Consider the following 16657-nt stretch of genomic DNA (forward strand, 5'->3'; position numbering starts at 1 on the left):
AAGATGCTGACTTTCTTAAAAGGCAGTTTGAGCTGTGACTTGTATAATAACACATGAGCTCTCTGGCACACTCATCAGAAATGCAGACAACTCCTGTCCATATTTTATGGACAATGCTTCTTGCACATTTGATTGTAAGAAAACTTGTTACTAGAGCCCATTGTTAATTTCACCACAACTAAGACAAGCTGAGGTCTTGTTTTGAAGCTACCTTTTAGAAAGCAAGGGAAGGGATTGTGACCACTTTGGTTATGGTGTGATATATATATACACATATCAAGAGAGAGAGAGAGAGAGAGAGAGAGACTCTATTTTCTAATATGGTGCCACGTGCATTTTGAATCTATGTTCAAGAGGAATATTGATTTTATTTTTTAATAATGTTCATATTATCCTGGTCCTTTTTGTACCAGGATTATAGAGGCCTCATACAATGCATTAGAAAGTGTTTCCTTTTCACTATTTTCTGATGGGTTTTGTGTAATGTTGGTAATATTTGTAGAACTCACCAGAGAAATCATCTGAGCCTGGAATTTTCTGATTGGACATTCATTTCTTTGATATAGGAGATAGTCCCTATTTTATTTTGTCACTTTTAGAAAATTATCTTATACAAGGAATTTGTTCATTTAATTGAAGTTATCAAATTAGGGATGTAATATTGTTGAAAAAATTCTTTTGTTATCCTTTTAAGGTCTTTGGGTCATTAATGATGTTCCTCTTACATCTAATACTGGTAGTTTTTTTTCTCTCTTTTCATTCTTCTAGGGCTTCATTAATCTTATTAAAACTTATAAAAGAGCCATCTTCTGGCTTTGATAATTTTTCCTATAATTTGTCTATTTTCCAGTTGAATTTTGCTCTGTTATTATGTCCACCTACTCCTTATTTGGAGTTTAATTTGCTTTTTTGTTCAGAGTTCTTAAGGTGGAAGCTTATTTTTAGGTTATTGATTTTAAAGCTTCCTTCTTTTCTAATATTAGTGTTTAGAGCTATAAATTTCTCTTGAAGCACTGTTTTAATTGTACTCCACAATTTTTGATGTTGTGTGTTCATTATCATTAGGGTTTAAATATTTCTTATTTTCTCTTATGATTTATTCTTTGTTACAGGGGACAGTGGAAAATTATTTAGAAGTGTGTTGTTTAATTTTCAAGTGTTTGGGGAGATTTTTCTCAATAGCTTACTGTTATTAATTTCTAATTTAATATCTTATGGTAGAAAAACATTTTGTTACAGTTTATTGTTTTGAAATTTATTCCAACTTGGGGATGAGGGTGTGGTTCAGTGGTAGAGCTCCTGTCTAGCATGCTTGAGATTCTGGATTTGTGCTGGGGAGCACTACAAAATAAATAAATAGTCTAAAAACAGAAATAAATAAAAGTGTGTTTATCCCAGTAGCGACTTAATAAAAAAAAAGTTATTAACTTATTTTATGTTCCAGTATTTGATGTGTTTTTTTGAAGATTTCTTTCTTTCTTCAGGTTTTGCTTTGCATATTTTTAAGTAGTGTTATTAGGAACATGCCCACTTAGGACTATTTTGTCTTCCTGATAAACTGTCCCTCTGTCCATTATGAAGTATTTCTCTTTATCTGTCACTGCACACTTGTCTTGTATTCTGCTTTGCTCCATATTAGTATAGCCATAACACATTTGTCATGCTTACTGTTTGCATGGCAAGCAAACATTTTCTATCCTTCAACCTATCTTGGTCTTCAAACTCAAAATGCATCTATATGGAGTGAATATATTTTGATTAATATATTCTTTTATATAATAATTATCATATTATTGTATAATAATGAATTCTTTTGTCTATTCTAATCATCTTTTACTTTAACTGGAATATTTTATTTTGTAGATATTTAATGATATGAGGGGGTTTAAGTCATTCTTCTTGGTATTTGTTTTTATTTGTCTTATTTATTTATTTGTCTTATTTAATATTTGCACTTCTGATATTTATTCTTTCCTCTTTTGAGTTGATTGGATTTTTAGTAATCCATCTTATTTCTTCTATTAGTGTTTTAGCTAAATCTTCTTATTATTTTCTTAACAGTTGCTGGATGGTCTTAAATATGTATCCATAATGCATTACATTACTTTAATTAATATTATTTCATTTATAATGTAAGAAGCTTATAATAGAATATTCAATTTACTTCTCCTTCTATTTTAGGGCTATTGTCATACATTTTACTTAGGCTATAAATCCCATAAAGTTACTTTTTCTTTAAGGGATCAATTAACTTTCAAAGAAATTAGCAAGAGTTAAAAAAGTATACTATTTTACATTTTCTCACATTTGCCATTTCAAGTACTCTTCATTCATTCTTGCAGATCTGAGTCTTCATCTGCTATTTCCTTTCCGCCTGATGAATCCCCTCCAGTATTAGCATAGTTCTTCAAGCATTCAATTCCCTCAGACTTCGTTTTCCTGAAAACTTTCTGACACTTTATTTCCATTGTCTTTCAGGCTTTCCTTGATGATAAGTCAACTACCATTCTTATCCTTGTCCCCCTGTATGTAATAAATCTTCTAAAAATTTTTTCCCCTGGCTGCTTTTAAGATTTGTTCTTTATCTTTGGTTTCAAGAGTTTTATTGTGACATGCTAAAGTGGGAGGCTTTAAATTTTTTATTTTATCATAGTCAATTCATAGAGGAGCTTAAAGAAGAAAGGAAATCACATTTATAGCATATCTTCCCCATGATGAACACCATACAATGCATTGATATATAAATGGCTCCTTCCAATCCTTATCGAGGATTAACACCACCTCACTAATGAGAAACTAAGACTGAAAATTCCACATCAGGCCATGATAGAGTGGCTTGTCTTCCAGCCATGAGCAATGAAAAAACTGATTTATGAAATAACTATTTCCAAGCATTAGTCAAGAGTCAACATTGTGGTAACAGCACTCCCAAAACAAAGGGAAGGCTACCTGACCCACACAGTACCTAAGTGCACATGCGCAACTCTGTTGTAGCTTTGTTGCGACTATATTATAGACTATCCAATCAGAATGTATGTTGCCATATAGGGGACACAGAGGGGCTAACATGTAAAGGGGGGACTAAAAGAGGGCAGATAAGGCTATGCCCTGCTGTGCCAGGGGCTCAGTCTTTGGATATGAATCCGCCAGGCCAGTGTCCTCACTCTCTGTGCAAGAATCCCGCAACGATATAAATTTGTGATTCTTGAGAAAAGGGAACCCCCAAAATGAACTCCATATTCTACTTCCACCTTTTCTCTTCCCTTTTTTCTGCCCAAGTACTTCAACCCTTGGTGCAGAGAGGTGGAGGTTAAGTGCAAAGCTACAATTTCACTGGATAGGTGAAGCAGAGGTCAGAGTTGGCGGTGGCTGAGGGGACAGGCAGGTGTGAGGAGGTGCCCAGGACCCCTTTTCCTTGGGTTCTAGGCCACAGATGGGAACTGAATGAGGATTCAGTTTCACAGAGCTAGGAGACATAGGAGTTTTGGCCCACCCCAAGCAAAGACAAATTGCTGAGTATCCAGACATTCACCTGAGACTCGAGAAAGCCAATATCATAAGAGAAAGGACCACATTCAGGAGCAAGCTCTCTGCCCTTAGCCAGAGTACAGAACTGAAATGGATTATGTCGGCATACCAAACTCAGTTGCTCCCCTAGGTTCCTCCTCTTCCTCTCCCTCTGCATCCAATATGCTAATAACTGCCAAGACTTAGGGGAGACTTACCATGTGCCAATCAGGCCATTCAAAAATTCCTCATTTTTTTGTGGATTCAATTTTCATTGCAACAACCCTCTGAGGCAAGTAGTGTTTACCTTCATTTACAGACATGAAAGCTGAGGTGCTAAAAAATTTAACAACTTGCTCGATGTTACATACACAGCTAGTTAGTGGCAGAGCTGGTACTTCCCATGATCTGACGCCATTGTCCACACTCGTAACCACAACCCTCACTACTTCAGTTTTCCCTGCGTTGATATAGGCTGAAAAACCTACATTGTCTGTTTCTCTTCTCTTCACACCCCCTTCACCACAGCCTCGTTCAGACCCTCCTTCCTCATCCCTTGCCTCCATTGTGTGTGTGTTTGTATGTTTGTGTGTGTGTGTTTGTGTGTGTGTGTGTGTGGTTCTGGGGATGGTACCCAAGGTCTATGCTGGGCAAGTGCTCTACCATGGGCTACACCCCCAGATGCCTCATCTTGATATTTATAACGATCTTCCTATAGATTTTCTGCCTCTATATTTTATCAAAGAGATATGTCTAAATGCAAGCATAATCATACAAAGTCCCTTTTGTTCTACTCAAAAATCAGGTCCATTAGGATCCAGTCCCCATCTCCTTACTTAGAATTTCCCAGAATTTCTTCCCTCCCTCTCTCTTTTTCTTCCTTCCTCGTTACCTCTCCAGCAAGACACACCCAACCATGCTCTAGTAAACCGTGTTATTTCAGCCTCTGAAATGAATGAATCCATGGTGTTGCCTCTGCCTCAAATGCTTTCCCATAATACTCAGGCTGGCAACCTTTCCTCCTCTCTAAATCCTGTCCCGATTTCTCCCAAGTACACATGGCCCCTCTTCTTCCATGAGTCCTGACACATGCATCCTCTGCCCCCAGCACAGTGTGTGACAAATTTCTCATCAGTGGAGCAGGGCCATGTTTTATTCAGGCGCATCCAGCACAGGCTGAGCACATAGTAGGCCCACACTCTTGTACATGTGGAACACATGAAATTCCTCCCAGCAGCTGAGTGAGGTTAGACCTCCCTGTTCTGGGGTGGACGGGGTGGGGCTGAAGGCATCTTGTGAAACCTGAACGCACCAGGACTGGAGAGGAGCCAGGTGGCAAGATGTCTGATCAAGGTCATGATTTTCAGGTAACTGACCCTGCTTGGTTATCAGAAGACCAAGGTGAGCCCACATTTTTAAAAGAATGAGAGTTCTCTCCTTTGTTTCCAGACAGAACTGAGAGTAGACTGTTCCTGGTTCTCTGGTCTTCCTCCTTTGCTAATTGTCTTTCCTTGGGATTGTCTTTTTCTCGGAAGGGACAGATCAGAGGACACAGATTAATCACAAAGAGCTTGGTCATACTTCCTCAGGGGTGGCCCTTGTGCCTGCTGGGTTGTGAACTCAGAGCCCAAGACTCTAAACCACTGTGTAGCTGCTGTTCTTTTCTGGCCCCTGGGAAGGGAGCGTTGTCCACCCAGGTGCTAAGCTGGCTGACCCACCTTCCTACCTGACCTTGCCAGAAAATTATGCCAGTAGGATAGCTTTTGGTTTTGTTATTTCAATTTTCTTTTTTCTCTTTTAAGAATTCTCACTAAAATTTCAAGAAGGTTGATGATCAACATGCGGCTGTGGGGACAGAGGAGGTGTAATGGGCAAACCAACACAATGATGGTGTGGGGGATGCTTCTGGGCCAGGAGCCCCTCCCATACCAATTTCACTGGGGCTAGGCTGTCCTGGAGTGAGTAGCAGAGAAGCAAACCTGTCACCTAGCCCCACCCAAAACTCTAGATTCCTCTGACTGCTCCACAGGAAAGCTACCAGGCCAGGTCAGTGGCAATGAATATTTCCTTCACATATCCAAAGGACTTCCTTAAGTAATATCCATATTTCCTATTACATGATGCTTTGATATCTGATGTCTTGCAATCCCTGCAGAGACTGCCCCTCCCCAGCAAGCCAGTTCCTAGAGATTAAGTAAACAAGACGCTTATGAGCACATCTTTGACAGGCAAACCAACCAATCCAGAACCCTAAGCCCAGACCAGCTTCTTTGTTAGGTTTTTCTATTTTGGGCCCGGATTCCCTTGCCCTAATCACCCCTGCTCCCAGAGCCTGCTGAAATTATTCAAGCCAGCCAATGCTCAATCTGTCTGATAGGTAATAGACATAAGCAGTGGGAATATGAGGTTAAGGGGATAATTCAATAAACTGGGTCTACTATGCTGACCCCCACATTTTCTTTTAAAAAGCAATTTACCTGAGGCCCCTCCTAGTTTAAGTCCACAGCATATGTTACAGTCCTCAGCAAAGAACCTATTATCTGCAGGAGAAATGCAAGCCCCAAAGGCTCCTCCTTGCCAATAAGAACACAAGTAACCCTAAAGGGGTGGTGGTGGCTTTTGTGATCTTTACACAGACCAGATTCCAAAATTCAGGGAGATAAACAATTAGAAGCAAAACCCCCTAACCATAAAGTCTGTAAGAACAAGTTCCATTTGGAACAATTAGCAGGGCTAAAGTGACCCAGAGTTGCCTTGGATCTTTAGCATGTCATTATTACAGTAAATCTATACTATATATTACATTATAGTAAAATCTATACCCTCCATGGGGCAAGAAAAAGTGCGCGGCGGGGACTCTAAAGTCTGATGCAGTCCTCCTGTCCATCAAAAGTCAAGAGGTGAGACTCTCTGGAAACTTCTCTGGGACCACCAATAAAACAGGAGGGCAGGAAGGGCATGCTGCCCCTCTCCTTTCTGGGAGGACCCACTCTCTCCCTTGAGTGTCCTTCTTTTACCTTTTACCCATTCCTTTTAATAAACTCATATCTGCTACTATGTGCAAAGCAACTGAAATCTTTCCAGCCCAACAACCGGTGGGAGAGGACAACTGTGTTCGATTTGGCTCTGTAGACAGCCTTGCTTTGTAACATTCTCTCTCCCCTCTGCCTCTCTGCTCCTTCCTGGGGAACTACAATTAAGGCTCTAGTTCATGTCTCTCTCACTTCCTCTGCCTGCCAACTAACCTTGTGCTCCCGGATAAGGTCCTGGACTGTGTCTTCTATTTTCAAGGATCTGTGACTATGAAAATTCCCTCCTTCTTGGCCATCATTTCCATGTCTTTGTGTCTTATCATACCTGATTAAAACAAAGCCTGGTTACCCTTACAACATCTTACTAAATTTTTTCATCCATTGGGCTGTGACGTCCATGAGGAAAGAACGTATCTGTTTTATTGGTCCCAGCGCATCACCTGACACATAGCATTCATTGAATGAGTGAATACTGTTAAGAGCCCTTGGTAATTCTAGGAAGAGGGAGCATTTTATGAAATTCTCTGATTATAACGTATTATTCCTCTTCCATCAGATTAACACTCTAGAATTTACTGATTATGATGAGGTCATATGCTGGGTGCATATGCAGTGGTGCATGCCTGTAATTCCGGTGGCTATAGAGGCTGAGGCAGGAGGATCACGAGTTCTAAGCCAGCCTCAGCAACAGTAAGGTGCTAAGCATCTCAGTGAGACCCTGTCTCTAAATAAAATACAGTATAGGTCTGGGAATGTGGCTCAGTGGTCAAGTGTCTCTGAATTCAATCCCTAGTACCAAAAAAAGAAAAAGAAAAGAAAAGATGAGGTCACTTTGGAGCTCTGTGTCTAACAGTGGAGGTGGCTGTCACACAGCAAGATTCCTTCTCTTTGCTGGGGATTATGCTAGGCACTGTGGCAAGCTCTTGCTTAGAGTTTTAGTGCAAAAATAAATAAGAGCTCTGAAAATGTCAGAGAGAGAATCACTGCTTCTGTGGAGTCTGCAAGACTTTGAGGAGGGGTGGTATTTAAGCTGGTTTTGAAGAAACAAAAGGACTTTATCAAGTTATTAAGTATTCCCATATGCCACACACTGTTGGGGGTTTTATTTTGGGTGACTTCCTTTGGCTATTGACTGCATCGTTGTGATATATTTAAGTTCCCCTTTCCAGATGAGAAAATTAAAGCTAGCCAGGATTCAGTAACCTGCCTGCGGTTACACCATTAATAATTAGTAGAAGCAAAATTTGAACCTAGTGCTTCTTTAGGCCAAACCCAAGTTCTTTCCACTATGCCATGCACAGTGAGTATTAGATGTTAATAAGGGTAATAATACCACATCCACAATCATATGTGTCCAATAGGCACATTATCTAATTTAAACATCTTTAAAAATGAGGAAAATACTCTCTTTACAATTTTTTTTAAAAAATGGCATAGCAAGATTTAATAAATTATGTAAGATCATACAAGTAGTCAGTGACAGATCTAGGAATTGATTCCAGGCTGGTTTCAGAATCTGCTCACTTAACCAATTCCTGTGAGTGTTTCATATGTGCACCTGTTTGGGGGTCCTGGAATGGCTTGGAGGGTGGGGTGCAGGGAGAAGTGGAAGCCTGATGTTGGTAGTTTTGCTTTTTGATGAAAAATCTTTTAGGATAAGGATTGATTGGCAAAAATCCACGTGAGCAGTAACAATAGTAATAATCAGCAGTTAAAAATATAGCTGAATATTTGTTTTCTCTGAAGCAAACCAATTAAAGTCAGGACATTGTGTCTCCCTAAATCGCCTCTGTGCTCTCAAATGGACACAACATCCCTGGTGTTTCTGGGATTGAAGCAGCTGTGAACTGAGACCTGAGGCTGAGCTTTACTGGCTGACAACCCCTGATAATGCTGCAGATCTCAGGGCCCCTCAGCCTCCTGCCTATGTTTGCTACCAAACTGTATCCAACAGCCACCCATGGCCCGGGGGTGAAACCAGGGCTGAAAGCCTATGAGCCCCGGAACCTACAGTTCAGTGCAGACTGAGGCCCTCCCTGATTTCTGCAGGAAGCAAGCAGCCTCTCCCATCTCAGCAGCTCTGGCCTCTGAGATGGTGCAGTTGCTGATTGACCCTCTGTTAGCCATGGCACCTGGTGAATTGCCAACACTCCATCACTGCACATTACAGGTGGGCCTGTGTAGGACACACAGAACTTGTTTAGCTCAGTGCCAAGAGTTTCCTCAGAAACAGGCCCAGGGACTTGCTGGCTTTCCAGTTTCTGCTATCATCACTCACAGTAACCACAGGAGCCCAGGGGTGGTTGCTAGGCAACAAGCCATCTTGGCATCCTCCTCTGGTTTCTAGGCTTCCCTACCCAGATTCTTATTTCTATGTCCATCCTCCTTGCAGGAGAATTAGCCAGTCTAGGACCAGATTCTGAAGGATTTTTGCAAGATGCCTAGATCCTTCCTCCATGAAAAGCCCACAGATAACTAATCACTGCCCCTTGGAAGCCTTTACCTTCCAATGTTTCCAGTGTTCCCATTTTATAACATTAAAAATATGTGCATACCAGCCAGGTAGGGTGGAGCATGCCCGAAATCTCAGCAACCTTGAGAGGCTGAGGCAGGAGAATTTTAAGTTCAAATCCAGCCTCTTCAACTGGTGAGGCTCTAAGAAACTTAGTAAGACCCTATCTCAAAATACAAAATAAAAAGGGCTGGGGATGTGGCTCAGTGGTTAAGCATCCCCAGGGTTCAATCCCCACTACCAATATAAAGGGGAAAAAAATTGTGAATTCCAGAGGCAATTCAGGTTTATTCGTTCACATATGGGTTATCTGAAAATTTTTTTCTTCTCTCTCCTACTGCTACCTTTTGTTCATTTTCTGCTTAGAATCAGAGGTCTCTTGGTACAAAAGAATAACCCCTGTGCTTTGATTTTGCTATTGCTGGTTTGAGAGGCAATGTGGTGTTTGAATTTTTAAAAAGGTTTCTCATGTCTGTGGTCAAAGATGAACAAGCTGCAGAAGTAAGAATTAAAATATTAAGTAAATTAGCCTCCATTCTTCCCTTAGCCCCACCACGTTTTCACTATTAATGAAAAGGAGGTATACAGTGACTAACTACATCAAGAGCACCTGCAAGATGGCACAGGAGTGCCTTAATCCCTCCCCCGTCTTCCTGTCTCTCTGGATTTCAAACCTCATTTGCACGGCTCTAGTGAAACTCTTAGCAATACATGACTATAGATGAAGGCAATTGACCAAGCTTTTTTAAAAGCCAGCTAAATAGATTTCTATCAAATATCCTAGAGCACAATCATGGTATTTTTCTTGCTGGATTCCACCTAACACAACTCTACCACCCTAAGGTATCTACCATCCCTCTTCTCTCCCCTGCTTACCAAGACAGCTCTCTTCCCATTTTTTTTGCCTCTATCCATAGAAGAGTCCTTCCTGAAGGAGGGTGGTCTGAGGAATAGGAGTGGGGGGGGAACAGCCAGCATTTATGGCAAACTACCACTGGTCAGGCCACGTGCTAATGCCATCTCTATTTTTTTATGCATTAAATCTTTATGATAGGACTGGGGTTGTGGCTCAGTGGTAGAGCTCTTGCCTAGCACAGGTAAGGCACTGGGTTCTATCCTCAGCACCACATAAAAATAAATAAATAAAATAAAGGTTTAAAAAAATCTTCATGATAATCCCATAATGGATTTATAGAGTTATATGTTGAAATGTAGAAACAAAATTCAGAGATTAACAGATTTATTTGTTCACTGTCACACTGCTGGTAAAATCTCAGCTAGTTTTCCCTGTTCCACAGCCAGTTCTTTCCACACAGGGGTTTGCTAATCCTCACAGCTATCCATGATAATGCACCATGGCTTCAAGCACGAAAAGAAAGAAGAACTGAGAGGTGGCAACCCAGGTTTCAAGCCCAGGTGCTAACACTTGGAATTAGCTGGCAAACAAAACAGACCTGACCAGAAGGCCCAGAGGAAGGCAGAGGTCTAAGAGAAAAACCAGTGAGAGGTGAGCAGGTTTCATGCCTCTGCAATTCCTTGGATACCCTTGAGAGTTTGAAATAGCAGCCTTGAGTTGTCTGGCTGTGCTTCCTGAGCTGGTAGGTCTGGAAACCAAATAGAACCTGTGGTATTCTTTAGAACATGATTATTTCCCTTTTCCAGGCGAGCAGTGGTCTAAAAAGAAAGAACTCACCATTGCTTTCTGTGATCCTGCAGGAGCAGCAGACTTGAACAGCATCTCCTTGTTGCTATAGGAACAATTTTCTACACATTTGCAGCAACACAGGCCTGAGTAAATGCTGCCATTGTAAATGCATGTACTTCCACTGGTCAATTAGAAAAAGAACTGGCCAGATTGTCACCTACCAGAGATAGAACCTGAGGACCTCTTTCTAAGTTAGAAACTAACTCGCAATCTCATTTCTAATCTCAGAGGTGCCTGCAGACTGTCCTGTGATGCATTCAAACTTTCATCTTGGCTTTTTCCCTAGGTGAGCAAAGGATGGTGGAGGAGGTGATGGTTGGTTCAGTTCAAGGAAAACATTCTGGTGGCTGTGACTCATCCTAGGAACTGGGGTTCAGGACAAGCACAAAGAGGCTGAAGATAAGAAGTGGTGTGTACATAGACTCAATCCTCCCTGCCAGTTCCCCAATTTAATGGTCATTGTGCTCTACCATGTTCCCTTCCTGGAGCTCACATCACATTGGTCAATGGAAATTTCCTAGGATGAGCCACTGAGCCTTAGGATTTGGGAGACCCAGAGAGGGCACACAATTTATATCTTGCATGGGCCTGCGGAACATTTCCTTTTTTAAAGGGAGGTGAGGACTTTGGTTCAAGGTGGAATTGTCCATATGGAGGCAGCCTCAACATAAGCACAAAGAGGGCTGGATGTAAACTCAAAAGCCTTGCCCTCTGCAGGTCAAGCTACGGGACCTTGGGTAAGTCATCTGGCCCAACTGGATGACATTTTTGTCATCCTTCATGGCCAAGTTGAATCAGTTAAGTCAATAGATTCATTTAATTGCTGCCTAGGGCTGGGGTTATTGTAAATGAAGATGAGACAAAGATTGTGTGGTCATTCTAACAAATAAGTGAGAAAAATAATAATCAGTAAACAATGTGCAGGCAAACAAACAGGGTGTGAAAGAGAGTATCTGACAATGACTTTAGATGGGGCATTCAGGAAGGGCAGCTCTGAGGAGGTGACATTGAAGCTCAGGGTTCTCAGCATTGTGGAAAGCCCCTTGGAGCTCTGGAATCCACTGAAGAGTTCATGGTACACATTGCACACAGAGATCTTCTCTGAATTGGTTTATGAAACTTCCCTGCTCAAACAGTTCTAGTTGTTAAAATTAAAGTCGGTAGGTAACCAAAATGCCCAACAGTGACCTTCCAAGGCTCGGCAGTGGGACATTCGGCCAATCTGGCATCGGCCACAGTGGCCCTGAGAAGACTTTCTCATTGTCCTCTGTCCTTCGGCTCTCTGCCTTTTGCTCCATTTTCATATTCTTCCATTTTAGGGACTCTTGATCAGTAATCAGATGTGGACAAGGAAGAATAGTGAGTATTTTTTTTTAAAGATCTCAAAAATGTTTAATTGATTAAAAAAAATGTCACTTTGAAGTAACTTTAATAATTGTCTGGCAATTGCTGCTGAGACGGCTGCTGAACCTTTGGGGAAATTGTTATGAACACATCATTATGTCAATTATCACACAAATAATCAAATGGCCTCCTCCTTCTCAGATTCATACACCTGGATATGGCTCTGGGGGGTTGTCACGGGAGCGCACTCTGCTGTGATATCTTTATTAATGAGCAAGAAGCAGAGGTAAATATTGCGCTAATTAAATCTACTGTGGATACTAATCTAGAAGGCACAGCAAGCAGGGAAGTACAGATGCCGCACTAACTCACTCTGCGCTTTTAAGTAGGTGGAATGAGCACAACAAAATCAGTTTTGACGATAGAGCATAAAATATGAAGGAAACATATCCTAGTTGCATAGATTATTGAAAGGATGATAGGAAGGAGTAAATACCAATCATTACCATCATAGCTCAGCAAGATCACTGAGTCAGTGTGGCCCAGCCCACAATTTGGATCCCCAGAGAAGGCTGGGATATTAGTTGGAAAACTGGTTTTCAAAGAGGAAGCCAGGTGGTTTGAGAACACACTGACTGAATGGGAGTGGTTAAGGGGCTGCCTGTGGCGGGAGAAGCAGAGGCCAGTTGAAGGGCCCGCCTTGGTGGGAGGAGCTCAGAGGCCTTTGAGAAGTATCCTGTAGCCATGGGGATAAGTGGTGGATGGATCTTATAAAATACAGGTCGGCATCAGCAGGTGGTGATTATGCCCAAGAGGCAAGGAGAGAAAGTTGGTGATATCAGCCACTTTTCACCTTTTCTTCCTTTTTTGAGATCTCCTCCCCCTCAGTAGTAGTCTGTCCGTGTGTCCCACCACCCCCTAGTCCTGGGTCTGGCCCTAAGAATGAACCTCTCCTCTGCTTCTAGCAGTGTGGGCTGGGTCCAATATTAAGACAGGCCCATTTGATATACAGAGGATATGGGGTGTGGGGAGAGATGAGGACCCCAACTCTGACATGGACCACTGCACCAGCTTCCTGGGATCTGTAAAGTCTGCCCTGGGGGTGGGGCCCCTGTGAGGGGCCCTATTTGTTCTATTTAGTTCTATGTACATTTACCAGGCAACTTCTAGTGCCAGGGTCTGCACTGAAGTGTTGGAACTTGAGATATATCAACAGACCACATAATATATCAACAGACCACATAAGCACAGAGAGGTGAGCTCAATAGCCTGTCCATGTCCTCAGAGCACCATGCACTGAGGAGGCGGGGAACCGCCCATTGTTGGGGCTGGAGGGCTGTGGGGGAAGGTTTCACAGCCTTCAGAATAAGACTGAGTTGTGCAGAGCCACATTTCACAGATGTGTTGGCAGAGAAGGAAAGGTTGGGAGAGATGAGAAAGGAGAGAGCAGAGAGTGGAGATGACATGTGCAAGGCACAGAAGTGTCACACAGCAGGGAACGTGAAGGGTGGCTCAAGGTTTTCAACATAACCGGAGCATAAGGTAAACATTGGTAGTTTTAAACAATATTTGATTCTCCTATCTTTCTTGGGCACATGAGAGTCTACATGTTCTACCTCTTTTACAGGGAGTAGGATGCAGGCAGATTCTGGTCACTGATTGACATGTGAGTGCAGGTGATGGGTGTCACTTCAGGAGGAGGCCAGTGGAATGCGCCTGTGAGTCTGCAGTCTCTCTTCTCTGCCATGAGAACCATAGGGGATCTGGGTTGAGAGGACAGAGCCATCAGATCAAAGCAGCCTGGATCTCTGTCACCCCATGGAGGGTAGATTACTTGATCCCCCAATAGTCTTTGCATGAGCACAAAACAAATTTCTTGTATGTTGTCGTATGTTACACTATAGAGGTTTTGAGATTTGTTACTGCACTATACAAAAGCATATCCTGACTCACAGAATACATGTAGAGAGTGGTAAAAAGGGCTGGAGAGGTTGCAGGGGCCAGATCTCAGGTGGGCACTTAAGGACATCTTCTCTCTGAATTAGGGAGTATGGATATTCTGGGTCATATATTTTAAACATGAGAGTGGCATGATCAGGCTCAGTGGCTGTCTGGAAGGGTGTGACAGCTAGCAGAGAGACCAGTTAGGAGATGATTAGAGCAGCCACATAATACTGATGGCTTCAAAGGACACGATAGTGAGGATGGGAAAATGTTACTATGGCAAAACTGGAATGTCTTGGGGGTCACTTAGATGGATGGAAAAAAAAAAGAGTGAATCCAAAATGACTCTGGTTTTGGCTTGGATGACTGAATAGATAGTTGCATCATTAACCAGAATTCAGATAGGGACAGGTTTGGGGGAGAGATTATTTATTTGCTTTTCCCTATCATTTCCCCAAAGGTTCAATCATAGGATCGAGGTTCCTGATTCCTCTTCCACAGTGTTTCTCAGCCACAGTTTGGTTCATTCCAAGCATATCTTTAATTGCCTTGCTATTCTGCTAATGGAAAAAAACTGTTTCCACATCCAGGGCTGGGTTGTAAAATGAGGGTGCTAGGCCTTCACGCCAGATATTGAGGCTTCTGGTAAAACTGTACTATTGGGATAGTACAGTAATGATTCAGACTGTGTTACATCCCAGAGCCCTGGAAGACACCATTAACCAAGAGGAGGTGATCCAGGAACTATGTTGGCCCAGAAGAGCCACCTCTACATTGTCAAGGTGAAAAGAATCTTTTGGTCAGTTACTGGGACCTAATGACCACCAAGCACAGTGAGACCGTGGTTTTCCCAGGTGATACTTGGTCACCCAGCCTCATCCCCACCATTACCAAAAATCTTTGGAATCCTGTGGCTGGTTGGTAGGCTCTGGTTATCACTGGGAACAGCCATTCACCAAATTGAAGACTTTGGATACTGCTGCTCATAATAATAATAATGAACTTTCATTGAATATTGGCCCAATATTGGCACCTATATGTGGACACTGTGGTCAGCTATTACACTTATAGATGGGTGAGCATCTCCTAGGGTTGTATCTAGATTGATATTGGGTTTGAATCAGACACAGTGGGGAGGGTGGATACATGGGGGACTTTTGGCTATTTCTGGTTGGGAATGACAGTAGGACCAAGAATTCATGCAGAAACAGGCACATGGAGAGAGAGACAAAAAATAAATGAGAAAAAGCTGTGCTCACCAAAGTGCCACATGGCACCCCATGACCATAAAAGTGCATTCCAGCTTCTGCCCACAGAGGGCGCCAGCCAATTTTGCCTTTCTCTCCTGGGTTTGGCAGCAAGAAAGGTTCAAGTCCATAGGTAGCTGGATATCAGTGAGCTGGGCTCAGGGAGCAGGAACAAATAGTGACCTCTAAGATTTCAGTGAGAAAATGAGCCTGCAGTGCATGTCAATTATTTAGCTCAAGACCCTTTCCTAGGACCTTGTCCTCAGAAAAACAAATGTATGGGCATTAGAAGAAATGACGATTACCAAATTCTTGGACTCTGTGTCCCTTGCAGTCTTTGGTCCTCAGTGAAGTGGTAAGAACGTGGACTACATTCACTACTACTTATTTTATGAAATGTTTGAAAACAGGCCAGTCACTTAAACTTTCTGAACCTTGTATTTCTCTTCTAAAAATTTCACATAACACCTACCCCAGAGAATTATTGTTGTGAGGAGTAAATAAGTTAATTAAAGAACAGGGGAAGGTTCCCATCCCCCATCAACAAGGCCATTTATAGAAAATGAATGTAAAAATGGAGGATGGAAGTCTTAATCTGGAATGATCTTTAATGATAAGAGAGGAACTTGGAAAACAAATATAGAAAGAGACTGGAAACTGTCGAGTTGAGTCCAGGGGCGTTTATATCTCTAACCAACCCCCCACCCCACCCCAGTACAAATCTTGAGTATAAAATGTCAGAATTTGCATTCAAAAATACTTACTTGCCTGAGGTTTTTCTTTCATTCTTGGTTGCTATGAATAAGTCCTGCCTGTGTGATGCATTTTATGCTTAGAACCATCTGCCCACAAATTTTAATACAACATAAATATTATCTTAGGCTGCCAAACAAGATCTTGCTGCAGCCCATTCAGCCTCACAAGATCTCTGAGCCCACACTGAAGGGAACAGTTTAGCTCATACAAATACTTTCTGATAATGTGTTTATATCACCAAGCTGGGGTACCATTTTAAAGAAAAGAAGTAAAATAGAAGCCTCAAACTAGCTGAAAAACCTAGCTGATTAGCAACGCGGGCGTTTTTTCCAAGATCAAGTGCACTAGAATCTCCCAGATTGCTCATTAAAAATGCAGATTCCTGAACCTCTCTCAGAGATACTAAATCAGAATCTTTAAGCTTGGGATCTGGTACATTCCATAGAACAAGTTCCCCAGTGATTCTAACTTGAGAACCCCTACAAGGACTCTAAGGATCAAAGGGGAAAAAACATCCACTTAAATAGATTAAAACTAATGTGGTAGACTGGATGTATCAGAGGCCCTGTTTTTCACCCCTTCCTGGATCCTTGCGATTTACATGGAATTT

Source organism: Marmota flaviventris, chromosome 6 (genome assembly GCF_047511675.1).
Source record: "Marmota flaviventris isolate mMarFla1 chromosome 6, mMarFla1.hap1, whole genome shotgun sequence".
Classification (NCBI taxonomy): domain Eukaryota; kingdom Metazoa; phylum Chordata; class Mammalia; order Rodentia; family Sciuridae; genus Marmota; species Marmota flaviventris.